Genomic DNA, 9620 nt, shown 5'->3' with positions numbered 1-9620 from the left:
AAGAGAGATACAAAATGAAGAGGATAGGCTGGGAAGAATCCTATGTTGTTGGACCAGAATTGGGTGTAATACAAATTTATGGGTTTTAGTACATGTAGGTAGAGAAATCGTTGTGTGTGTTTCTTAGCTCTGTTTGCTGAAAGCTCTAGAATCTTTGCTACTCCAACAGCAGTAAGAATATTTATCACCCAAATCTCAGTTTCTAAATATCATTCTGCACTAAGAGGAAACCCAGTTTTCCTGGAGAAGTGACTGATTCTGGGACACATAGAAAGTACAAGATAAGCCTGGGCTATCTTGTGTCAGAAAGGAAACAAGTGCTTCAAAAAATGTAGGAAAATACCAAAAGAATGCAAGAACCAACCTGAAAGTGCTTCTGTAGGTCAGAGCTGAGACGATTCGAGCATCAAGAATAGTAACAGGAGAGCTGGGCCATAGCTCAGCAGCCCCGCGCTTGCCTAGCATATGTGAGGCACTGGGTCTTAGCACCACAGAAAAAAAAAAAAACAAATCAAATAAAGGCATTCTGCCCATGTACAACTACAAAAAAAAAAAAAAAAAAAAAGTAACTGGAGCTGGGCATGGTTGGGTATGCCTGTAACCCCAGCATCTCAGGAGACTGAGGCAGGAGGATCAGGAGTTCAAGACCAACTTCAGCAACTAAATAAGGCCCTAAACAACTTAGTGAGACCCTGTCTCAAAATAAAAAAAAATTTAAAAAGGGCTGGGTTGTGGCCTTGTGGTTAAGCACCCCTAGGTTCAATTCTGGTACAAAAAAAAAAAAAAAAGAATAGTAACTGAGGTAATGGATAATAACTCATTGAATAAAAATAACAATACCTGCTAAGGGTGTACCTCAATGCCAGAGCATATACTCAGCATGCATACGGGCCAGTGTTCAATCCCCAGCATGTGTGCTCATGCACATACACACACACACAAGAATCCATGGGTCTATACCAATAATTAATGACACAGGAAAGTGTTCCCCTCTGATAGAATGCTAACTAATAATGTAGAAAAAACGATGGTGTTAGGAAATCAATATTTTACAACCATCACAGTAATAATTGATTCAAGTAAGAATCATTAATGAGCAATAGAACTAGTATTTAAGTTTAATGAGGAATGGCTTATTTACATAGTCTCAAATATATTACTACAAATTATTTATTAATTACAAAGGGAAACCTACTATCTGTGCAATTGAGAAATCTGGCAGACAGCTTAGCCAACTAACCAGAGTTAACATCATCAATAATGGGTTGAACTGGCATCTAGCATCTCCTGTTGGGATGTGTTAATAAGGACAGGGTATCACTTGTGCAGGATTTCTACCAAAAATGAACCAATAGTGAAAAAACACCAGACATACCCCAAATAAGGGCTATTCTGGAAAATAAATAGTTTGTACTCTTAGAAAAAATAATGTCAATGACACAAAAGGCAGAAAAAGTTCAGGAATCATTCCAGATTATGTGAATTAAGAAACTACATAAATAGATGGCAGACAAAAGCTGTCTGGTTAATTCTGTGTTGGATTCTGCACCAGAGAAGTAAAACTGCCAAAAAGACATAACTGGTGAAAATTGAATACGGTCTGTAGATGAGATGAGAGTATTGTATCCATTGCAAAATTTCCTGATTTGGTAATTATACTGTGGTGTGGAAGTGAATATCCTTGTTCTCAGGGACACGCTGAAGTGGTGAGGGTAACAGACACAGTGAGTGCAACACACTCAAAGAATGATCGTTCTCATTCAGAGAATGATAAAGCAAATAAGGCAAAAATATTAAAAATTGACACATCTCAGTGAAGGGTATGTGGGGGTCTTTGAACTATTCTTACAACTTTTCTGGAAGAGGATGGAAGGGAGGAAGGGAGGTCAAAAAGGATATCACCTGGGCATCTCCTTAGCCAATAGTCAAACCTGCTGGGTATCATTCTGCTTTTGTGTGGAACCTGAGAATTATTGAGTGGGCAACAGGAAAACCTGGCACCTGAGCACAACCCCAGGCAAGAGGTTACATAAACAAACTCTTGGACTGGAGTTGCGACTCAGTAGTAGACCGCTTGCCTAGCATGTGTGAGGCACTGGGTTCAATTCTCAGCACTACATATAAATAAATAAAATAAAGGTTCATCAACAACTTTTTGATGTTTGAAGTTCATAAAAAACTTTTTAAAAAATTAAACTCTCCTATCATAAAGCCCTCAGTCTCTGAGGTCACCAGTTGCCCACAAATGTGCGATCTTTCATAGAAAGAAAGAGAACATGTCAGATTTCCAACATGTCATGACCCCAAACTGCTCATGACTGCTTTGCTGCAAAAAGATAGTAAAAACAATTTTTTAAAAAAGACAATCCCAAGAGTTTCTGCATATGTGACCAAGCTTGCTTCCCAACTAAAATCTCAGAGGTCGTACATGCTCCCCATTAAGTACCGATTGTATATTATAGATCCTATACTAGGTTTGTCCTGGCTCTGCAACTTAGTAGCTTACTTTCTGAGCCTTAGTTTTCTCATCTCTTAAATGGACATAGGTCCATCTACTCATTGTAACTCTGAAAAATATCAAATACACCTAAAACAGGCTCAATATATCTTTTTTTTTTTCTTCCCACAAATGACAAGCATATGTTTTGAGATTGTGGCCAATAGTCAAACATGAAGAATAAAGTTTAAAAAGTTCAAAATCAATCAATGGTAGATTAACTCCAATCAAGAGTTGGATGGGGGATGGGGCTGTAGCTCAGTGGTAGAGCACTTGCCTAGTACACATGAGGCACTGGGTTTGAGCCTCAGCACCACATAAAAACAAATAAATAAAATAAAGGTATTGTGTCCATCTACAACTGAAAAAAATCTATTAAAAAAAAGAAGTAAATGAGGGTAGAGTGTGTGCATAGGATGCCTAAGACTTTGGGTAAGATCCCGGCACTGCAAAAGAAAAATAAATAAATAAATAAAGGTAAAGTAGTTAGCGTTGCAGGCTCGAATAGGAAGAAAGAATTGAATAATGGTTCAATTTGAAACCAGAAGGTCAGTTGTGAAAATAGCCCCATTTGTAGAACATAAACAAAGTGTCCCTTGTTGTCATTGTTACTATTAAAAAGATGCTCAACATCTCCTTCAGTGCATAGGCCAGTTACCCAGCATCCAGATCTTATAACAGTATCCCAGCTAAATCCACAAATGTGCAGTTGGCCAAAAGCAATCCCAACTTGCTTGAGACAACAAAAGCTGTCTGTCAACTCTGGAATATTTAGCATTACATTGGGTAAGATCCCCAGCACTGCAAAAGGAAAAAAAAAGTAAAGGTCCTTTTTTTAAATGAACCAGATATCTCCTAAGAGATTGTCCATATGATTATGAATGATCTGTATATATTTTATATTTTAAGTATTCAGAGTATTTAAGAGATTTTAGGGAATTTTATAGTTTTGGCCTTTGATTCTAATAAAAAATATACCACAGTAATTTCAGACTTAAAGTGGAAAGAGAATGATAAAATTTGTAAACAAAATTGGAGACCATATGATTAACTCAAGATGGATAAAATTAATTAGTTTAATTAGAGTTATTTGAGTGGGGAGGTTTTAGTAGGTAGACTAGGCAGAAGTGTTTTTTTTTTTAATCAAATATCTTCCATTTTAAAATGTTGTCTAAAATGTCCAAGGGAATTTTATGTAAATTTTATGGTCAGTAGGACAAATGGTTTAAAGAAATTCTGTCTATTCATTAAGTCAACCAAACTACATCATAAAATAATTGCCTGAATATATTACATTTATTTATAAAATAAGAATTTTAATTTATAGGTAAAATTTAAGGAAAATTAGGTTTATTTTTAACTTTTCTAAAGTGAGTAGCAATTTTAATCTTGAGATTTAAACTGTATTTTGTGTCCACAAAAACATATTGAACAGACACTAAAGAACACACATCAACAGTACCAATAGTTAAGTTGATAACTGCTTAAGTTTCTCTTGTATTTTGTTTGTGTGATATTGGGGATGGAACCTGGGGCCTTGCACATGTTAGGTGAGTGCTCTACTACTGACTCACACCCCCTGCCCTTTTATTATACTTTGTTTCCTAGGAATGCTAGATCTAGAAAATAAAATTTACTCAATTTTGAATTAAATGCTCTTAAGCTATTTTAATTCTTGGGAGCTGGGAAAATAGGAACAAAAAATCCATGAAAGGATAATGATGAGGAAGACAACTAAAAATATTTTGTGCTTAGTATGTAACTAGCATTACTCTAATGTTTTACATACACTATTCATTTAAAACTCCTAAGAACCTGATGAAATTTTGCAAGTAGAAAAACAGCAAAGAAAAAAAGCGAGGGTGGGGGGGTGGTGTAGGTTATCATAATCTGGAAAAAAAATCTGATTTCAGTGCACTTTTTTTTTTTTATGAAGTAGTTCAGTTAAAATATAATGCCCTGTGGTCTACCTATATATTTACTTACACTTGCAACTAGTATTTATTACATTCTTATTTTGTACCAGGCTACAGAGTGACAAATAGCTTGTAGGAGAGAGAGCAAGTACTGATGTGGCAACCCCATGGAGATGGTAGTGCTTGGGTTAGGGTGGTTGCAATCAGATGCTGGGAAAAGGATAGATTCAAGACATTCTCTAGAAGTTGGAATTGCTATGACTTGGTAGTTGATTGAAAGCAAGAGGTGAAGGAAAAGGTGGTATCAGAGGTCGGAATTAAGGGGCTAAGAATTTGATAGCTGCAAACTCACAGGAGAAAGAGGGAAAAAGGAAAGGCCTGGAAAAGCCTAGTGTGCCGCCTTCCCACTCTGGCTCATACTTTACAACACTAGGTGAAGGAAGTCAGTGGGTGCTCGGTAGGGATGATGGTGCAGCGCACAGACTCCTCAGAAAGGCTGAGAAACAAACGGACCCTAAAGTAAGGCACAAGAGAAAGGAGGGGAACTTACCTGCCAGGTGACCTCCTGTCTTCCACTTACAGAGACTGAGAGCTCTAAGGAAGGAGTGGCTGGAGCAGGAGAAGGTAAAGGTAAGGGTTCAGTGTTTCTCTGATGGAAATCTCCACTCCACGCTGAATGTAAATAGGATCTGGAGCTCAGGATCTGTCTCCTGTGCCTCAGCTCAGGTCATCTCTACAGGCTACCCCAGGTCAAGACTTCCCTGGAACTGAATGATGCACTATTGCATCTACATTACTACCTGCCCCTCTGCCAATCTTGTCTCCTTCATTCCACCCCTGGGGTTGTTTCTGAATGCTTCCAAGTAAACCACCTGCATGTAAATCTCCCACAGTCTCCCAGGAAACCTAAGGAAGTGTGAGTTCTAGATAGACAATCTGTCTAAGAAAGTTGTCACTGGCAAGGAAGGAAGATTCCTGAAGAGGGCTACTGTTGACAGAGTTTTGTTGTTTTTGTTTATTGAGAGGGAAAAACTGATGATTCTTGATGGAAAGAAATCTTCTGGAGAAGAAATGTGATCTAAATCACATGTGCAAGACTCTGTTTCAAGAGAAAGGACATTCCCTGTAAGGAGAATATGAGGGAAAAGCATGAGTGTGCATGTGGACAAATTTATTTTCACTGTAGGGAAGGTTAGCTTATCCACTGAGATTAAGAAGAAGGAGGCAGAAACTTGCAGACAGTGTAGTGTTAGAAGTAAGCTTTGAGAGCACAATGACAGGGAGAGTCACCCAGTAGAATGTATCATAATTGCTGAGTAGTGATGAAGGCCAGGTTGAGAAAGAGGTCAACGGAAATTTATGATGGCAATCATCATAGCACTAAACATGGCGTTCTATTATTCACAGGTCCGGCTCAGCACTGTACCTGACAATGTATCACTAAATGCTAAATGAATGAATGGCCCCATTTAAGTCAGCCCTCCAGTTAAAGGGTCACATCTTGTCCACCGCCATATTTTCAGGAACTGAAAACCATGTGACATCTGTCTTGAGGCTCCCTCTCTCTCTCTCTCTCCCTCTCTCTCTCTCTCTCTCTCTCTCTCTCTCTCTCTCTCATATCTTTAGCCTGATGAAATGTGAGAACTGGGCATGGAGGTGTACTCCTACAATCCCAGCTACTCGGGAGGCTGAGGCAGAAGGATTTCAAGTTTGAGGCCAGTCTGGGCAACTTAGCAAAGCTCTGTCTCAAAAAAGGGAGCTGAAGATAAAGCTCAGGGTAGAGCACTTGCCTAGCATATTACGGGCCTAGCATGGGTGAGGCCCTGATTCCATTCCCAGTTAAAAAAAAAAAAAAAGAAAGAAAGAAGAAATGTTGTGAATGTTGTGGTAGAAAATGTGCTTCCCCTGTTTGGGTACAAGTTTATCATATGTTATACATGCATGCTTTTGCAATGCGCAGATGCATTAAGCAGTATTCCAAAGATCACTGGGGAGGCAGATCAGAGCTGGGGCTCTCAGGTCTCCTAACTCCCATTTCACATGCTGTACTATGAGATATGCTACGGTGAAATGGCCAAGAAGTTCCAGATGATTCAGCAGGCTGCCAGCCTGCCTGCTTGTTTTTCTTCTTTCCTTTCTCCCTCCTTTCTTCCTTCTCTGTGTCTTTCTTCCCTCAGCATGGTAGACCTCTTGGAATCTTTTCTGACCTCCCTACTAAGCTGTCCCCCAGCTTCATTATGTTCAGCCCTCATTTGCACATGCTCTTGACACCTGGTGTTCGGTGGCAGAAATGGCTGATAAAATTCCATGCTGATTAATTTCATGTTTAATCTAACTGATACTTCTGTAGCCTTTGCAAATAACCTTTTTGAACAAAAACTGCAATGGCTCATTCCAAACCCGATCAAAGAGGTATGCATGACTCACAGCCACTAAATAAACATTGATGCCTGATGGCAGTAATATGGCTATTTATATTCAGAGCCTGATTTAACCAGTGGCATTCCTGTAATAAGATAATAAGCATGAGCTGTTTACTAGAAAAAAAGGAGAGTCTGTGGTGCTGGTGTTCAATAAAATCTCTTAACAGGCAAATGAGTCTCTGAAATTGGTTGGCAAATACATCCAGAATGAGATGTGCTAATTAGCTGCTGTTACTGATTTTCTAAAATAAAGAGTTTAAACTTAGATTAGCCTTGAAATTCAGTACAATAAAAAAATACTGGATATATGATATTATGTCTAGAATCTTATAGATTATGTTTAATATATGTCCAGCAATACAATTAAAAAAAGAACTCTGCACCTACATCATTTGATGATTAAAAGAGACTGTCTAAGGAGAAGTTTCAAAGTGGAGAATTATAAGCATAGCTATCAGAATCCCAGGTTCACATTTTTTCTATTCAGAGTATTTTTAGGTGATCATCTTGGCCATACTTGCAGAGTCATACATTATTATTAGCACTTTTATTTTTAAATAGAGGAAAAGAATGTAAGAGTTAGCTCGATAGCATTTGAGGGTCCTTTAAAAATAGATTAAGCCATTCAGAAGCAAGATCACAGAGGTTCTGGGCAAATATGCAGGTAACTGTTGTTCTAGATTCAGAAATCAGTGATCAAGGCATCGAGATTGTAAAGCCTGCCCCAACACCTTCTAGCAGTGATTTTCTGTTTTGTTTTCTTTTTTCGCCCTGTGAGTGGCCAAAGCACTGCACAAGCTTCCCTTCTTCTGCATCAACCCACATGGTAATTATAGCTGCTAACCATGCCTTATGAAACTCCCTTTCAACTGCTTCCTCTACCAGGTTGCAATGGACTGTCACTGTCAGAACTTGGAACTTCGAGGAGTGACATGATCTCAGGAGACATCCAAATATTTTTTTTGGAAAAATCTTGTTCTTCTAAGGGGATATGGCTGTATCCAAAGAGAATTTAGATTGAATCTCCATCATGTTTTACCAAAACAAGTTGGAATTCATGAACTTATTTGAGTTTAAGCTGGTTAAAGTGATATCTGTTTTCCCAGAGCAAATGGTTCTTACCAAGTCAGAAACTGGGCAGATGTCAGTGCTATAGCCCCCAAAGGGCTAATGTTACTAATACTAGCCATGAGTTAATTCATTCCTTTGAGTTCTATTTGTCTACAGTTAAGCAAACAAGGCTGATTATTCATATTAACTAAGATGTTCAGTCTTTATCAGAGTATTTAGCAACCAGAGGTAATTGACTGTGTATATCTTTATTTCCATTTTACAGCTCCTCCTGCCCCACTCTTTCCAGCTATTACTGGGACCTAGAATTGTGGGCAACACCCTTCCATAGGCTAGCAAATAATTGAAATTATAAACAGAATCCTGAGTCAGGAACACATATCCTTCCTACATTTTCAATAGTTTATTAATTAAGGTTCTTTTGAAACCAACTCTAGCTAGCTTAGTACAAAAGGGAATTTACTCGAAAGAATAAGAGTAATCTCACAAAATGTAAGGAAGAATTGAACAGCCACACCTCAAAAGTGCAGCAACTATAGCAGTTCTAGAGACATGAAAACAAGAGTTTCTAGGCTTACTTTCTCTCTAATTTTTAAAGTTTTCCTTTTCTGTGGCATAGAAGATCAAACCCAAAGCCTCAAACATGTTCTAGGTCCTAGGTTTACTCTACTTGTGTAGCTCAGCTACTAACGTCTCTTAGTTCTTGTGTTTCTGAGATTCCATGTTTTTAGACAAGTAAATCTGGTTCATCCAGCATGCCTCAAACAAATGACCTGAACCAATCAGCACTAACTAGTAGAAGGGGTCAAGATCTCATGACATAGTTAGGACTACTGTAGAAGTTTGCAGAGAGTGCAGGATGGTTGTCAGCTGGACAACAAACCCAAGGGTCCTCTGTACCAGGGTTCCTCCAGGTGCCAATCCACAAACCTAACATGGGTCCAGAGGAGATAAGCATGGAGCACCAGAATCTAAATCAGCACACTGCTCACTTCTTCAAGAGAGTCTTACTATTATACATTCTGGCTTTACAAAGCAATAAATTCCACTTTTTGCTTAAACTGTTAGGTTAAACCATATGAAATCGTCTTCTTTGCAGGTTGAGTGTCACAATCTCAAATGAACGAAAGAATGTGCTTAGTGAGTTCATTTACATTCTGGCACAGTATATCTAAGCTTCTCACATACTGGGAGCAGTTTGCTGACAGACAACTGCCTATGCAACCTCCCCTGAGTAGCAATTTCCTCTGTTTAATTCTTGTCTGACTTCATGGGACTGGTCCCAGAGCAATCAAGAATGTGGGTTTTGCCTGGCATGGTGGTGCACGCCTTTAATCCCAGTGGCTCCGGAGGCTGAGGCAGGAGGATCACAAGTTCAAAGCCAGCCTCAGCAAAAGCAAAGTGCTAAGCAACTCAGTGAGACCCTGTTTCTAAATAAAAAACAAAATAGGGCTGGGGATGTGGCTCAGTGTGTAGTGTCCCTGAGTTCAATCACTGGTACTCCCAACCCTCCAAAAGAACTTGGGCTTTGAAGTCACCAGAATTTTGGTTCTTGATATAGTTGAATAGCCTTGTATGAATAAAACTGCTTGCTTCATTTTCCTAATCTGAGTGGGAGATAACGATACTACCATATTGGTCAGGACCTTTAATTACAGGCAGCACGAATTCATGTTAAACCACATGAAATTGTGACATTAAACCTGCAAAAAT

This window comes from Sciurus vulgaris (assembly GCF_902686455.1).
Source record: "Sciurus vulgaris genome assembly, chromosome: 2".
NCBI classification, from domain to species: domain Eukaryota; kingdom Metazoa; phylum Chordata; class Mammalia; order Rodentia; family Sciuridae; genus Sciurus; species Sciurus vulgaris.
This window is presented reverse-complemented; position numbering follows the sequence as displayed.